The sequence below is a fragment of the Polypterus senegalus genome, chromosome 8, assembly GCF_016835505.1.
Source record: "Polypterus senegalus isolate Bchr_013 chromosome 8, ASM1683550v1, whole genome shotgun sequence".
Lineage (NCBI taxonomy): Eukaryota > Metazoa > Chordata > Cladistia > Polypteriformes > Polypteridae > Polypterus > Polypterus senegalus.
In genome coordinates, this window is record NC_053161.1 from 59,785,948 (window position 1) to 59,803,214 (window position 17,267).

General features: G+C 36.6%; 1 protein-coding gene across 13 annotated transcripts in view; it reads right to left on the reverse strand.

The window, feature by feature from the left end:
- cadps2 (Ca++-dependent secretion activator 2) overlaps positions 1–17,267 on the reverse strand; it is a 795,011-nt gene that overhangs the window by 361,343 nt on the left and 416,401 nt on the right. The gene's annotated exons all lie outside the window — the stretch shown is intronic.

Consider the following 17,267-nt stretch of genomic DNA (forward strand, 5'->3'; position numbering starts at 1 on the left):
TAGGACACTAGCCAGTTCTTAAACTTGCGCACATCGTACCTCTCATTTTTGTTCTCTACTGTGCATAACCATGAAGCCCGTGAATGTGTCAAGTTGTTAGCGTGACAGTAAAAAAGAGATTACAAAACAAAAACTTCACAAACTTTGGAGTTGTGAAAGTTAAAAGTCATGTTTTACTATAAATGCAAAGGTAACATGGATACTTTAACGGTAAGCTCAATCCAAAGGGCTTTTCAAAAGAAAAAAAAATACAACTTAAAGCATACTATAAGAAAATAACAGAGGTCCTGAAATCTATTGCATTCTCTGAGTACCTTGATAAAGTAATGTTTATATGTAATATGGAAGTGAGTCTACATGGAATTCAAATTAGAAATACAGTAATCCCTCCTCGATCCCGGGGGTTGCGTTCCAGAACCCCCCGCGATAGGTGAAAATCCGCGAAGTAGAGACCATATGTTTGTATGGTTATTTTTATATATTTTAAGCTCTTAGAATCTCTCCCACACTGTTTATAAATATTCTCCGCACAGTTATACAGTAAACCCTCGTTTATCGCGGTTGATCCGCTCCAGACAGATAAATGGATTTCCAAGAAGTAGGATTCTTTATTTATAAATCTAATATTTTCGCAGTTAGAGCATTGAAAACCTGTTTACGACCTTCTAAATATGTTTTTAACATTATTAGAGCCCTCTAGACATGAAGTAACACCCTTTTGTCAAAAGTTTAAACTGTGCTCCATGACAAGACAGTCCGTTCTTTCTCACAATTAAAAGAATGCAAACAGATCTACCTCTTCAAGGTGCGCCATCAGGAGCAGAGAATGTCAGATAGTGAGAGTAAAGTAAACAATCAAAAATCAATAGGGTTGTTGCGCGTTTAAGTATGCAAGCACCAAGATAAAGCGGCGCAATGAAGGGATCAATGTGAAGGTAGTCTTTCAGCATTTTTTTACAGGCGCGTTCGTATCTTCTAAGCAAATAGCCTCTGTGCAAACAGCCCCTCTGCTCACACCCCCTCCGTCAGAAGCAGATAATGGGGCCAATCATACGCCTCCCTGATGGTATTGCATGATGGATAAGTATCTGCCTGTATTTCTCAGAGAGAGTGAGACACAGAGAAAAGCAAACAATGAAAAATCAATACGGGCTGTTAGAGCTTTGAAGTGTGCGAAGCAGCGCATGGGAAGCATATCGTATATCATTGAGGCGTTTTATTTAATATGTAATCTCTGCTCTGATTGGGTAGCTTCTCAGCCATCCGCCAATAGCGTCCCTTGTATGAAATCAACTGAGCAAACAAACTGAGGAAGCATGTACCATAAATTAAAAGACCCATTGTCTGCAGAAATCCGCGAACCAGCGAAAAATCCGTGATATATATTTAGATATGCTTACATTTAAAATCCGCGATGGAGTGAAGCCGCGAAAGTCGAAGCGCGATATAGCGAGGGATTACTGTATAACATTTTATTTTCATACTTACTTCTGTTCTGGGTAACGGGTCTTGAGCTTATCCCAGCAACATGATGGACATGGCATAAAAGGTACCTACATGATGTGCTAGTTCATACCAAGGCATATTTACATAAACAAAGTCATTTTAGTACCTCCAATTAACGTAACATGCACAACTCATGGGATATGGGAAGAACACTGAAATTTCCAGACAAAAATCCGTACCAATACAAGGAGAACATGCAGACTCCTTATTGACAATGACTATTTCTATTAAAGATTACAATGATTAATAAAAAACTGGGAGGTTGAGATGACACTGCAGTTGTGACCCACTGTGCCAGCTACTTTGACCAGCTGTTTAAAGCTGATCCACTGGCTAAGATGTTGGATATATTTGGGTCCACGGTTCTTGAGGCTGATCCTCCAAATAGATGTGAACCACCCAATCTCATGGAGATGGCACAGGTGGTGAACCAGCAGAGGGTAGGGAAGGCTACCGGGATCTGTGGTAGCCGAGGTGAACTTCTCCAGGCTGGTGGTAAGGCTGTCCTCTTGGCATTACAAGCAATCTTTGCTTCCATTTGGGAGACTGGTGTCATCCCACCTGACTGGAAAAGGGACTTGTAGTTCCTATCTGGAAAAGGAAGGGTGATTGCTTGAATTGCAGAAACTACAGGGAGATAACACTGCTCTCAATTCCAGATAAGGTCCTTGCTAGGGTCATCCTCAATAGGATTAGTGATCACCTGCTCACCTACCAGCAACCAGACCAGTCTGGCTTTACACCTAAGAAGTCTACCATTGACCGCAACCTGGCACTGAGGGTTCTCATGGAGCGCAAACACGAATATTGGCAGAGTTTCTTTGCAGCCTTTGTCAATTTTTGTGAATCGTTTGTTACAGTTGATCGAGCTGCCTCGTGCTGCATCCTGAGACTTTGCGGGATTCCCCCAAGGTTGCTGGATATCACTGAAGGCCTGTACACTGGTAGTGTGAGTGCTGTGCAGAGTGGAGGTAGAACCTCTGCATTTTTCCCAGTTGATTCTGGGGATCATCAGGGGTGTGTTCTTGCTCCTACTTTATTCAGTGCTTGCATGGACTGGGTGTTGGGGAAGGTCTTGGGGTCCAGCGGCTGTGGGGTATCTGTTGGCAAAGAAAGATTGACTGATCTTGACTTTGCCGACGATGCTGTGATCTTTGCAATGTCAATGAAAGCTCTGATCAGGGCTCTTGGCAGACTGAGTGAGGAGTTAAGAGCGTCCAGGCTTGGAAGTGTCCTTGATAAAAACCAAGATCCAGGCCTTCAATTACCTCTTCAGCACAGCCATCAGCAGTGTGTCTGTCTGCAGAGGGAATGTTGACCTTGTCAAGAGGTTTCCTAACCTCGGCAGCAACATTCATGACTCTGGTGACTCTTCCTATTAAGTCAGTAGATAGACTGGAAAAACATGGGGGGTCATGAGTTTGCTGGAAAGGGGTGTGTAGTGCTCCCAATATCTATGCTAAAGGACAAAGGTCTGAGTCTTTAGAATCCTGGTGCTTGCTGTCTTGCTACATGGTTGTGAGACATTGACACTATCCACTGACCTGAGACGAAGACTGGACTTCTTTGGTACCGTGTCTCTTCGGAGAATACTTGGGTACTGCTGGTTTGACTTTATGTTGATTGAGCAGTTACTCATGGAGTCCCGAATGAGGCACATTACCTGAACTGTGGCCTCAGTGGCACAATTCCCCAAGTGTGATCTGGCTCACCGGACTAGGCCAAGGGGATGACCACGTAAAACCTGGCTTTGACAGATAGAGGGTCATTTCTGGAGGGTGGGACTGGACCGCGTGTCTGCTTGGGGGGTTGCCTACCAGGATCCTGAGCTGTTTTGTCGTGTGGTTGATGCGGCAATGCGGTGTACCAGTGCACGATCCACAACCAGACCTGAACTGACCTGAGGTTGAGCTTTTAGCAATAATGTACCAAAGGCTATGGAGTGATCTGGCTGCTTGTACAGGAGATGCCAATCAGTCTCCGCTTTTTAGAGCCAGGTTGAAGACTCATTAATTTAGTCTATAATACCTTGATTAAAGCTGCTGAGTAGCATTCTGCATTCTCTGTTTGTTAATCATTTGTACAAAAATATAATCAAATGAAGATGAACTGTTACTCTTTATTCTGTTTCTCTTCTTGCTATACTGCCGTGTAAACTAGGCACCACTATTATATAAGCAAACTGCTGTTCCTGTCCAGTAAATGACACCAGCTATACAAGGAGTCTTGGAATCTCCTTGTTAAACTCCTTACTACATAACAACCATGGAAGACCAAGAAGGAGTAGGTGGCCTAGATTACCAGAAGTGTGACTTTGTGGGCTTTAAATGACTCTGGATCACCCAGAGATGTATTTTCTCCAGGAATGCTTATGACTGTATTCCTCTCCTCCATTGTCAACTGCCCACATTTTAAACATAATATAAATTTGGTTGTCATGAATTGTTATATATTACTCAAACAGAAATTGCCATTTTATTGAATTTTCCTGTAAGTAAAGAATATATGAGTTCATTATTTCTGTCTTTACATTTTTGATAAAAACTTGGGCATCCTGTACTATATGAAGCATGCTATACAAGGGGAAGGGAAAATAAATTAATTAGCAGCATCAACCACTAAACAACATTAGCTCTGTGCCAAAACATAAATGAAGTATTTTTGTTTTCTTTTCCACAAAAGTAAAACTCTCTTACTAATCAAAAACTTCTGCAATGTATTTTATTTATTTTTTTACTTAAGCCAGTTAAGCAACTTATTAAAAAAGATGCCTGCCCCAAGCATAAAAACTCACCAGAACTGAAGAAAAATAAAAGTTTGAAGCATTCAGAATCTACTGTTTCTTTGTAGCTCAGGGTATAGAAGGAATGAGGAATATAAATTTGGATTAAATTAATCCATGTCTCACCATAAACCTTCCAATGCTTAAATCTTAAACTTTCTTTTTAAATAACTTGCAAATTTGGGTGGACTCTGCCAACACTTAATTTATTAATGAAAAATGTACTCTAAATGTACCTGTACTCTAATGCCGAAGGTGCCAGCATACTTTATTTTTTTCTGTACTGGTCATATTTTTATCACTCTTTCATGAACTTTAAATTAGTATTCATCATCAAACGTGACAATTAATTAAAGTAATTGGGTGGTTCTGAAGAATCAATCACTTTAACTTGTAAGGAACTTTTGGCACATTATTTATTTAACTTATTGGCATTTTTTTTAAATTACTTTAAATTATCCTGATGGCATTTGTTATTCGCTCATTAGGAGCTAGTCAATGTATGGATATCCTCAAACCATCTTTATATACTCAGGAAAGTGAAGAAAGCTTCTTTGTACATTACATGCTGTTTACTTAGTTTGTCTCTTATCTTCGCTAACAATGGGGTAACAGACAAACAAGCCAGTGGATAACATGTAGGGCTAGCTTTTCACACTAAATTTTGCTGTAGCTCCTTGTAAAACTGCTACTTTTGAAAGACAATCTTCAGTCTGTTAAAGCAATATTTAAATCATTTCTTAATTTGTTAATTTGCCACTGTAGTTTTAATTCAATAATTTTAAAAATGAATTAACAGAAGTATCAACTGGCATATCAATGTACTATACTGTATAGTACATCAATATGGTATTGATCTGCAATGTAATACATTTATACCCCTCAGTGTGTTTTTATTTGGTAAGGGTTAGAGTCAATCTTGAGTTGTGCATATTTTTTATTAATGTAACATTTTCTTCAGTGAAACTATTATGTAACTGAAATTGTGTCTGTACTCCTGTAAATGAAATAAAAATTTCAAAAATCCTTTTTCAGGGCTGTGACATTTGCTGTTGTAAGATTTATTTTATGCACTTCCAATAATACACTTCATGTTGTTTCATTGGAGAAATTTTCCTCATGCTTCAAAGCATTACAAGTCACATGAATGTTCAAAAAATATGAAACCTTTCAAATGCATATTTTTTTGTATGTACAGTACATATTGTGCAATTCATTTCATCACCATTGTAAAGGGATGTGTAGCTAGTCTAGGGATGGATCCTATGTTAGATCCTAATGCGGTGCGGCTTGTATAGGCACTGGGTTCAGATAAGCCAGTTGGAAAATGGATAGAGGGATGGACGAATGCAAAGCACTTGTTTCATTACCGTGGCTATGAATTGAACTTTAGTAAAGAACTTATAATCTCACCATCATTTAAACTCACACTACAAGATAAAATGATTGCAACTGACAGTTGATAGGTCATATCATTACTCTCTCAAAGCATGCAAAGATTGTGCATTTTTATTTCTCAACTAATTCCATGCCAGGATAAAAGTGCAAATAATGAAAGGATTTATTTTCCTTGAAAGTGCAATTGGGTTTACCCGCTTTATTAAGTTAAATCATGCAGAATGTTAAAATAATAGATGTGATACTTGTAATCCCATGCTGAAATTTAAGCCCTAACATATCCATTCAACTAACCGATAAATCAATTTATTGTTATCTATTTTCATTACTGATTATTATCAATGACCTGAATTAGTTTTATCAGGCTAACTATTATTTAGCGATTCACCTCAGCTACAGAAATGTGTTTCTAAATGCAAAGAATGAGCTTAAGGATAACACTCCTTAGCCTCCCTGGGGAAAGCTTATGCCAGGGTACTGGAAAGGAGACTCCACCAGTCTCAAATCCAGGAGAAGCAATATGGATTCTGCCCAAGCCCCGGAACAGTGGACCTGCTCTTTAAATTTATTAAGAAGAATCCTAGAGGGAGCATGGGAGTAGGCCCAATTGGTCTACATGTGTTTTGAGAACTTAGAGACAGTGTATGACCATGTTCCTCGAGAGATTCTGTGAGAGGTGCTGGGAGAGTATGGGGTTTTGGATCACTTAATAAGGGCTATTCAGTCCCTGTATAAACACAGTGAGAGCTGTGTCTGAATACTAGAAAAATCAACAGCACCGCTCTTAGTGGGTCTGAAACTCTGACAGGGCTGTGCTTTGTCTCCTATCCTGTTTGTGATTTTCATGGACAGGATATGAAGACATGGCTGGAGAAAGGAGGGTCTCCAGTTTGGTGATCTTAAAAACTGCACCACTGCTTTTTGCAGACAATGTGGCCCTGTTGGCTTCTTTGGGCTGTGAACTACAGCACGGCTTGAGACCAAGTGTGAAGTGCAAGGGATGAGGATCAGCATCTCCAAATCTCAGGAAATGGCCCTCAGTAGGAAAACGTTGGCAAATCCTCTCCAAGTGGGAGGTGTGTTACTGCCTCAGGTGGAGAAGTTCAAGTATTTCTGGGTCTTGTTCATGTGTGAGGGGAAAAAGGGAAGGTGATATCGACAGATTTATTGGGGTGACGTGCTAATATGCAGTCGCTATAACAATTCATAGTGGTGGAGAAGGAGGTGAGACAGAAGGCACACCTCTTGATTTACCAGTAAATCACCTATGGTCAATAGCTTTGTGTAATGACAGAAAGGACAAGATTGAGGGAACAAGTGGCCAAAATGAGCTTTCAACACAACGTGGCTAGGCTCTCTAGGGTGAGATACACATGCTTTAGGGAGAGACTAAAAATAGAGCTACTGACCCTTCACATCAAGATGAGCCATTTTGAGATGGTTTGATGCCTCCCTGTGGAAGTTTTATGGGCACATTTTATGGGTGGAGACCCGAGAGAAGACCCAGAGCTCCCTGGGAGGATTATACTGTATCTCCCAGAGGGCATGGGAATGCCTTAGGATTCCTCAGCATGAATTGGCAACTGTGGCTGGGGAAAGAGACCTGTGGACCTCATTGCTAAGACTGTTGCCCCTTCCGGGTCTTAGACAAGCTGGGGAAAAGGAATGATTGGAAAAGAATGAACTTTATTCCCAGTTGTTATTCAGTGACCAACTTAAATTCCACTATTTTAGCATTCAGTCAACTAATCAAGCATTACTGACTCAATACTTTAATAAATGAATACCACAATGGAACAAATGAAGCCTGAAAAAATAAGGAAAAATAAATGGCATCTTTATACAATGCACCAGGACTATATAAAATTCATATATTAAGATTAACAACTGTATATGGCTTATATTTTCTCTTTTCAGATGGCAAATTATTTTTAACTTCACAATATAATGAAATTTTGGTTAAAACGAAAAATAAAAGCAAGCTTTAAAACTGCATTAAAGTATGTATACTTTTCATAGTCGGTTTTTGTTTTTCATTTTTTTTCTCTCCACGTAATAAAAATCAAATCACAACTACATATCTATTCATTTTATTGCTGTAACTGCTTTGTCTCATACTGTTAAAGACCCACTCACATCACTTAGATAACATGCTGTTCAACATGATTGCTTTAATTGTAAAAAGTACATCTTTTGAGTACATTATATAAGAATGTCTAGACTTACTGTAAATTAGGTTATTGTTAAGAAATATTCACAGAATCCCTCAGATTCAAAGAGAGACTCATACACTGAACAGGCTTATAGCACATAATAGCAGAAGTCAGTGATGCAATATTTAATAGCCTTACAGCATAATAACTGGCATTTAGTAGTAAATAAAATAAAATATGGGAAAACCCAAAAGATCCAACATTTCACTTTATACTGTATGTATAATTGAGTTAAAAACAGTAAAGTAAAAAGAAATGGCATTCCAAACACACATCTTTGAGGAAGATTTTGCATGAGAACCTTAATTTCCATCCATACAAAATGATAGTAGTGCAGGAATTTACTGAGAGAGATGGGAGAATTGTTTTCTGATTTGGGACATCACCGTTAGGAGGACAGCTGAAGTGCGTTCAGAAGGCACGTTGTGTAGTGATAATCGATTTGTTGTTTTTGAATAACGCTTTGACAGTGAAAAGCACAGTGCGCACCGGACTAAGGCATGTTGCCAACTGAAAAGTAAAAGGGACCTCCACACCAACCCACTTGGCTGCCTCTACCTTGGGCAATGATCTTGAGAAATATGAACTTCATTTTGGTTCACCCTGAATTACAGCAGGCAAGTCTGAGGACATTTTTTTTTCTTTCAGTTTGTACTGAACTTATACTCAAATGGTGATTGTTATTAATTTATTTTATAAGCAAACAAATAATTTTATTCTGCATTTGAAATTCAGATTTACCATGAATAAACAAGGCACTATTTGATAGCTATGGCCTGAATTTATGGAATTATATCACAGGAAAACCCCATCTAATGAAATGCAAGTTACAGATAATACATCTGCCTCTGTAACATTAGAAAAGTAACTAAAATACTTAGTGTTGTAGTTACAGTAACTATGATGAGTCTAGAAAGAAATATGTACAGTAGCTGAAATGTTTCTATTCACAATACAGTATTTAAATAATTTACACAAGGATCTCTGTGTGAAGAACTATTTCAAAACGTGTGTAAAATATACTATTAAACAGTAATCTGCTACACTTGAAGAAATGTAGCTATACATTGTTAGTTTTTTTAAACTTATGTAGCACATTATTTTTGTAATCTGTAGATTTGTTTCCCCCTGATTATTCCCTTTAACAACTGGCATGTATAAAAACTTCAGCAAAATAAGGATTACATCTAATTGAAATTTCTTTACCTTCATACATGTTTCAATTCATCAAAACATTTTGGCATGTACATAACTATTCATTTACAGTAAAATGCTGTAGCCTTTAGCCTTATTAGCAATATTTTCAGTCTGCATTTACATTGTCCTTTTAACTGTTGATAATTATGTAATGGTATGACAGTCAAAATGGGTTTAATTATTTTTTTTTTTTTTAATAAAGCAGTCTTTTTCCCATAAATGTTTCTTTATCTCTTATTATTTTTTTTTTTTTATCTTTATTGTCCTTGTGAAAAGGCTGGGATGCATTCACCTGCAAAGACTGCTGTGTAGTCAACCACATATTATTGTTTAATCCCAAACCTAAACACTGAAAAGCTTAGAAAGAAAATGTTTTTTAAACTTGGGGCACTGTCAGCAAACATGCCTCGAAGGCAGGTTCAGTTATATAGGAATGGATATTCTCTTTCGTAAATGCAGGCAGATTCAAGTTCATTTCTGTGTTTAGAAAGTGATACCTGTGTAAAGATTTCATCAAGCAGCAAGACGTGAATGGCACTACAACCTGAACAATTCACAATGGAGTAATGGATGGTTTTATATAACAAGTCAAAAGGTTAAAACAATCCAGAAAAAGAGACCAAGTAACAGAACTTTCAGGCAAGAGTGTTTGTAAGCCGAGGAGAGTTACATCTATTTGTAAATCAACCTAAATTTGATTTAAATACTTTAAATCTATGACTGGTTCCACTTTATTTGGCGTTCTGTGGTTGAAATTATGTTAGTGTCAATGTGCCTTGAAAGACACTAGCATTCCATCTGGGGTTGCTTCCCACCTTGCACTTTTCTTTATTTTTCCCAGAAGGGGCCCTAAATAACCACATTAAAAAAAAAAACACACTATTCTATAAAAACCCATTGGAAACTGAACATTTTTTCCCTAATTATGATAAGATTAACAGGAAAAGCATGACCTTTTTCACTAAAAGCACTAGCAGTTCAAGCTGTTCTCTAATATTAACCACTTATGAACGAGTTGTCCCACTTGTATTTTTTTTACCTCCAGAAAGTATTAGTTTGATTATGAGACAAATGTTCAGGAAGCCACCATTTTTTATGCATTAGACTTTCAACGAGTAAAGTACATTTTTAAATATCCAGAATCTATTTGTACAGTATAGATGAAGGGAAGAAAGAGAGGGGGGAGAATGGGCAAGCAAGTCTGCAAAATGAGTCATACATTTCTTCTAATAAAAAAATGTAAAAATAAATGAATAATAATTAATTTTTACTAATTAGTAAGAAAAAAGAAAACAACAACCTGCCCGGAGACCGAAGTCATATGTGAAAAACTGACTTTATTGGGTTCTGTTCCATTCAATTAGCACACCAGAAGGTGTTGCTGTGCAGACAATAAAGTGACAAGACTCCATTCCCAAACTTAGAACAGGTGACTTAAAACAGTTTTTCTTAAACCTGAAGTCTTTTCACAGTGACAACTTCCACAGGTGTAGTAGCCTACATTGTTTATGCTGCACTTTTTTCAAAAAGTACTAGAATTGTTCCTACAATCAAAAAAGGCAAATTGAGCTAATGGACAGCAAGACTTAAGTCAATATAACTAAGTCCTGCTTTCAGGCAGTCAAATGACACTTCCTTTAAGATATGTGCATTTTGTGGAGATGTCTGTAGTATTTCAGTTCCCAAAACATAATAAAGTCCACTGAAGCCAACAATCTTACATTAAATGCATAATGCTCCCAAAGGTTGGATGATTTTTCAACATATTGCTTTTTATCTTTTAAAAGAGCAAACTTTGCTTCAATTAAATACTTAGCAATTTTAGAAGGCAAACTAAATCTTAAACACTGAACAATATCTTCAAAAAACATTTGCCATCTTTACCTCATTACACCAAAAAAAGGTACAGTATATGTTTATGGGGATTACAGCAAAAACATCTTGTCAGAAAGTCAATAGTAAGTGAAGCTTTTTCAACATCAGACAGGAGTGCCACAGGAATAAGGCTCTCTCTTCCCTGTCCCTCACCTTTGAAACCACTAATTAGACAAGCCATCAGACAACCTGTACACTTATAAGAGTAGATTGGCCTCAAAACGGACATGAAGAAAACGTTTACAAAGAAGATAAGAGATCTGCTCTGAAACAAAACTCAATGAAATGGTAATTTCTTTCAGAAAGAAACAAATTCCTATTGTCATTAATAATGTCTCCATAGACAGTTAACAAGTACACATTCAACAGCACCATGGCTAAATTTAATTGTCCTGCAACTCCAGTACTGATCACCCTTATGCAAAGGCTGAACAATCATAATCCTACTTTATAAAGCATTAGTTCTAAATGTTTACCTTCTACATTTAATGTCAAGGTAAACTTAATTTTTCAGCAATGACAAATGAACCTGGTCACATACATTATAAATAAATATGCTGGAAAATAAAAATTTGAGAAATGTAAAATAAGTGACAGAAAAAGTACTTATATATGATTGGAAATTTCAGTTCACATACTGATTTTATGTAGGACTATGAAAATCCTTTTACAGTCCAAAGAAGGAACAAAAAAAAAAAAACATCACAAGAAGAAGGGAGAAAATTAGCATTAACTGATTTAAAGGCATACCTAATGCACAAAAATAAATAAATATATAAATTAAACATTCCATGTGGTTCAAACTGGATGCTTAATCATGCATCAAACAGAGTGTTTCTGGAGTATTTTACACACCTAGAAGATTTCAGAACAATGGAAACTGCTCTTCTTTTTTCTGCTTTCTCAAGCCCTTGATTCTAAACATTATTACATAGTGTTAATGTTCAGGTGATGCTGTGTTGTTTTCTTGTGTCTCTATAGGATCATAAAGTACATTCTTGTTAATCTGTAGAGGATTTTTATATGCAAATAATGCAAAATAATAAAGAAAATAAGCATTGCAAATAAAACAGGAATTTTATATATAAATCTGTTTTAAACCTGGACTACTCTCTTTTATTGATCAATTAGGTCTGTAGTGTCATGTACACCTTTTTAATTTAGAATAACCTTTGGACATAAGCTTTTTAATCATCAAAGTATAAAACAAGACAAATCAGGCAGTTGTCAAGGCAACTGTGTAAGTGTAACATCAATGGTTTTACTTTGAGAAGAGAACAAATATGGTACAGTTGCAGATAAATTGAACAATGCATCCCATACTACCTATATACATGAAATGAACAACAAACAATACTTATATTAAAAAAAGCCATAAAAAATTATGAAAACGGCAGATGAACTATCACTACAATAAATACCATCATCTTAAGCAAATATTCAGCCAGTAGGCTGCAGGCCTCATTTATGTTTAACGAAGAAGGTATTTCAGCATTTGCCTTGCAACATTCTTGTACATAGTAAAAAGGTTACTTAATAATTCTTCACTCCTGTGAAATACAATTTGGCTTGCTGGGCTAAACAGCAGGAATGACTGCTTAGACTTCGAACTCTTTAAAGCATTTTAAGATCTGATATGAAAACACAGCTTGAAACGGCTTAAAATATGAAATGTCTCTTTTCCAAAAAATCCAACTTAAATGCACACACATAATAAATTAAGCTTCAAACTGATCAGCAACTTGCATCAAAGTAAATAGAAAGTGACCTTGATAATTTTTTTCAGGATTTAACTTCCAGAATGACTGTGCAGTAAATATTCTAGGTTTATTATGTTTATTCTAGGTAACTGTTTATTTATTAAACTCAATAACATAAACATTAATTCAGTCATTATTGTAATATGTAAATATTGTAACATATTTTGAAAGAAAAAATCTAAAACTAATAACTGCTCAAAAAATATCAATCACAATTTTACAATTTGTATATCTGATGTATCAAATATCTTTTGAATACCAGGACAACACCACGTTTCTGAGAAAGTAAGCTGCTTTGTGGTGGCATCTGTTTTCTGAATGTGTTGCATAGCTTTATCAAAGTTATTGATTAAGCAGAGCTAGCACCATTATTTCAGATTAAAGGTAAATCACTTTCTCAAGAAAATTAGAGGAAATTAATGGGAAGTGGGAAGATACATTTGTGGCATGTAGCTGTAGCGGGGCTCTAGGGTTTTGTTTTTCCTGTTTGTCTAATATAGTACTTTGTATTCGCTCAGTAATTATCCCTTGCTTGAGTTCTACCTGATTTTGTAAATCTGTTATTTAAAATAAATATTATTCCTTATCAATTCTGTGATGGAGGAATCCCTACTACTATATACACATAAAGTGGAAATACACCACTGTAACAACAACAAAAACAAACAGAAGACACTACACACTGTATCTTATGGGTTTAAATCACAGCAGGTAAGTTAAAAAGTGATGAAAAAAAAACATGCATTTGAATTTACCCATATTCACCTAACCCTTTATATAGGGTTTAATTTACCATTATTTAGTTAGGACATACATTTTGTAAAGAGGAAAAAAATTATTTAACCTGGGGTTGCACACAATACATCACATCAGCATTATCGTTTTCTCTAAATCTTAATTGAGATAAACATTTTCATTTCCATAATACACATAATCATTTTTTTTTTAGTACTCATACTTAACAATTAAGTTAAATGAAAATGGAGGAGAAATTCAAAAATAAGCACAAATGAAATGCCAGATGGATCAGCAGTGAACATTGTGGGTTCATAGATACACAGTCTTAGTTTCCGATAAAAACATAATTTATAAGTGAATGTCTCTGGGCATATTTTTTTCACACAGAGAATGTTTTAACATTACTGCCAGTGGAAAAATTCTATCTTTTAGCTGCAGAGTTACTGTCAGTGATGTACAGTGTGGTGGACATGCCCCTGTAATGGAAGGACCTGGGGAGAGGGCTTTTTCATGTAATGCCTCCCCAGAATATGAGAGGGCAACAGTCTGAAAAGATGAGCTGCAGCTTTCTTTCACGTGCAGCAAGACATAATGTGGAACAAACTTTAAATCAGTTTAAAATCATCAAGTCATTTTTTTGCCAGCAGATGTCTGTAAGGCAAAAAACAAATTTGTGAATGAAATTACAAATGCTATAACAGCACATTGCTAAGGAAATGAATACCACTTATATGGTGTAAAAACAGAAATTTAAAAAGTTACTCAAACTGTCTTAGACCCCAGGTATATAATGCCAAGTCACGTTTAGTTCACCAAACCATCACTCCCACAAGAGTATGAATAATGCAGACCAAAAGCCTACTCATATATTAACTCAATTGGTTATTTTGCATGCAGAATGAATCTGTGGTCTATTCACACGTCTGAGCCAACTATATAAGCACTATATTAACAAGAGCTGTCAACTAATAAACAAGGTCTTACAAACCTCATACCTCAGAAAGTAAACGCTATGTATGGGGAAAGCAGTTATATATTTCATTCCAAAAACGTACAGCCTCTGCACAAATACCACTTTAAACTTCGATGTGGTGAACAATTTGTATTCTTACATGAGCATTTTGAATGCTGTGTTTGAAAACAGCCCTCGCACTCAACTTTTTTTCATTATTTCTATATATCTATGCATGTTTATGACAGTTGTGCTTCTATGTTGTTGCTTATTATCTAGGTATTTATGAGTTTAGAAAGGTAAGAGATAAGAAAAGTTCTTATTTATCAAATCGATTCTAGTATGTACAGAAATGTGCAGACAGTACTCCATCATTATACACAGAAGTTCAATTTGGTGTCCCGCAGGGCTCAGTACTGGGACCTTTACTGTTTTCACTTTACATGCTTCCACTGGGATCTCTCATTAGGAAACATAATGTTAATTTTCACTCGTATGCAGATGACACCCAGTTATACCTTTCATTTAAATCAAATGAAGTTTCTCCGATGTTGTCTTTAATTAGTTGTGTTAGTGAATTAAAGGAATGGATGAATGAGAACTACTTGTCTTTAAATACAGATAAAACAGAGATGTTAATTGTTGGAGGGAATGACACTGATCACAGCAATATTTTGTCGTCATTTAACTCAGTTGGAATCCCAATTAATTTTACTGAATCAGCCCGCAATCTAGGAGTTATCTTTGACTCTAGCATGTCATTTAAAGCGCATATTACAAAGTCGTCCAAAACATGTTTTTCCATCTTAAAAATGTTAGGAAATTAAGGCGCTTTCTAAATAAACAGGATTGTGAGAAATTAATTCATGCATTTATCTCTAGTAGGATTGACTACTGCAATGCGGTGTTCACTGGCTGTTCAAACTGTTCTCTATACAGCCTCCAGTTAATCCAAAATGCTGCTGCAAGAATTATTACAAGAACAAGAAAATATGAACACATAACCCCAGTTCTTAAATCTTTACACTGGCTCCCAGTTAAGTTCAGGGCAGATTTCAAAATCCTCCTTTTAACATATAAAGCATTAAATGGCCAAGGTCCGGCTTACTTGTCTGAACTTATCATGACTTACAAACCTGAGCGCACATTAAGATCTCAAGATGCCGGTCTGCTTAGGATTCCAAGGATTAATAAAATAACAGTGGGAGGTCGAGCTTTTAGTTACAGGGCCCCTAAACTGTGGAATGGTCTTCCTGCTTCCATAAGAGATGCCCCTTCAGTCTCAGCCTTTAAATCCCGGCTGAAGACTCACTACTTCAGTTTAGCATATCCTGACTAGAGCTGCTGATTAACTGTACATACTGCATCTCTGTTGTTAGTCATTAGCACTAAAACATAAGTAACATGATAATTATATTTGAATACTAACCCTCACCTATTCTGTTTCTTTTCTCGGTACCCAAATGTGGCAATTGGTGCCACGCCCACCTGCCAAGTTGTTTGCCTGCCTATGGTAAAGTCATCCCTGATGGAGGATCACAGGAATCATGAGAAAGAGGGGTCCTTTCATCGGAGCAACGTTTCAGCCGTGGCATGGCCAAATGGGGAGGCAGCTAGATGGATGAGGTCTCCAGGACTCTAAAAATATCCAAACCTAATTATGTCATATCATCTACTGTTAAACCGTACTTCTAAAATTTTTATTATTATGCTGTCTTAAGGAATTGTTCTGTTCTGTATATTGTATTGTATTGGCCCCTACTTTTGACACCCACTGCACGCCCAACCTACCTGGAAAGGGGTCTCTCTTTGAACTGCCTTTCCCGAGGTTTCTTCCATTTTTCCCTACAAGGTTTTTATTGGGAGTTTTTCCTTGTCTTCTCAGAGAGTCAAGGCTGGGGGGCTGTCAAAGGCAGGGCCTGTTAAAGCCCATTGCGGCACTTCCTGTGTGATTTTGGGCTATACAAAAATAAACTGTATTGTATAAAATAAACTGTAAAAGAAATGCCACAGACGTTTATCAGAACCACAAATAGAATTACTGAAGCCTACGAAAAAACTTGTAATCCCGGCCCACCTTAAATTCCTTCACACCTCTCCTTCAGCCTCTTTTGTTTTGCAAATGTGTCGATCAGCACAAGCAGCAAGCAGACTACTGTCCCTTCCTCCACAAACCCTCACGAAGCTAAAGTCAGTCACAAAATTCACAGAGCTCAAGTGTGTTTATCTTGGTGTGAGGTGCCTGGAGTTGTATAGGGTAAATAATATATTGTTATTGGAATACATACATTTCATGTGTGTTCCTTGTCTACAATGATCTACGTAAATGTAGGATGACAGGAAATGTGAGGCAGGAATTGTTGAATACATAACTAAACAGAAATGTTTTTCATGATTTAGTAATAACAGACTAAATGTAGACATGAAGCGTATGATGTATGAAGACTGAAGTCCAAATATCAAACTACAAGTATAACAAAAAAATGCACTTTTACTCAAGAACATAACTGTAGAAAAAGAAGTAGGCTTACTATACAAAGTAAATATGTCCGCTTGGTTGGTGCAGCAGTAACAACTGCTCTCTCATAATCAATAGGTTGTGGGCTCAAATCTCGGGTCTTCCAACATTTACCATTTTTAATTTGTGAGCTGCTATTTTTATTAGCATTAAATAGTACAAACATTGATTCGATATGAATCTGTAACACCCAGTGTAAATTTATGGTACTTGTAAAAGTTAGCGTTTTTTGTTTTTTTTTATTCAGTTTTATTCTCTCAGCCACGTTCACGCTTCTCCTGATCGGACACGGCTAGCTTTCAAATAAAGACGTACTTACTATAACAGA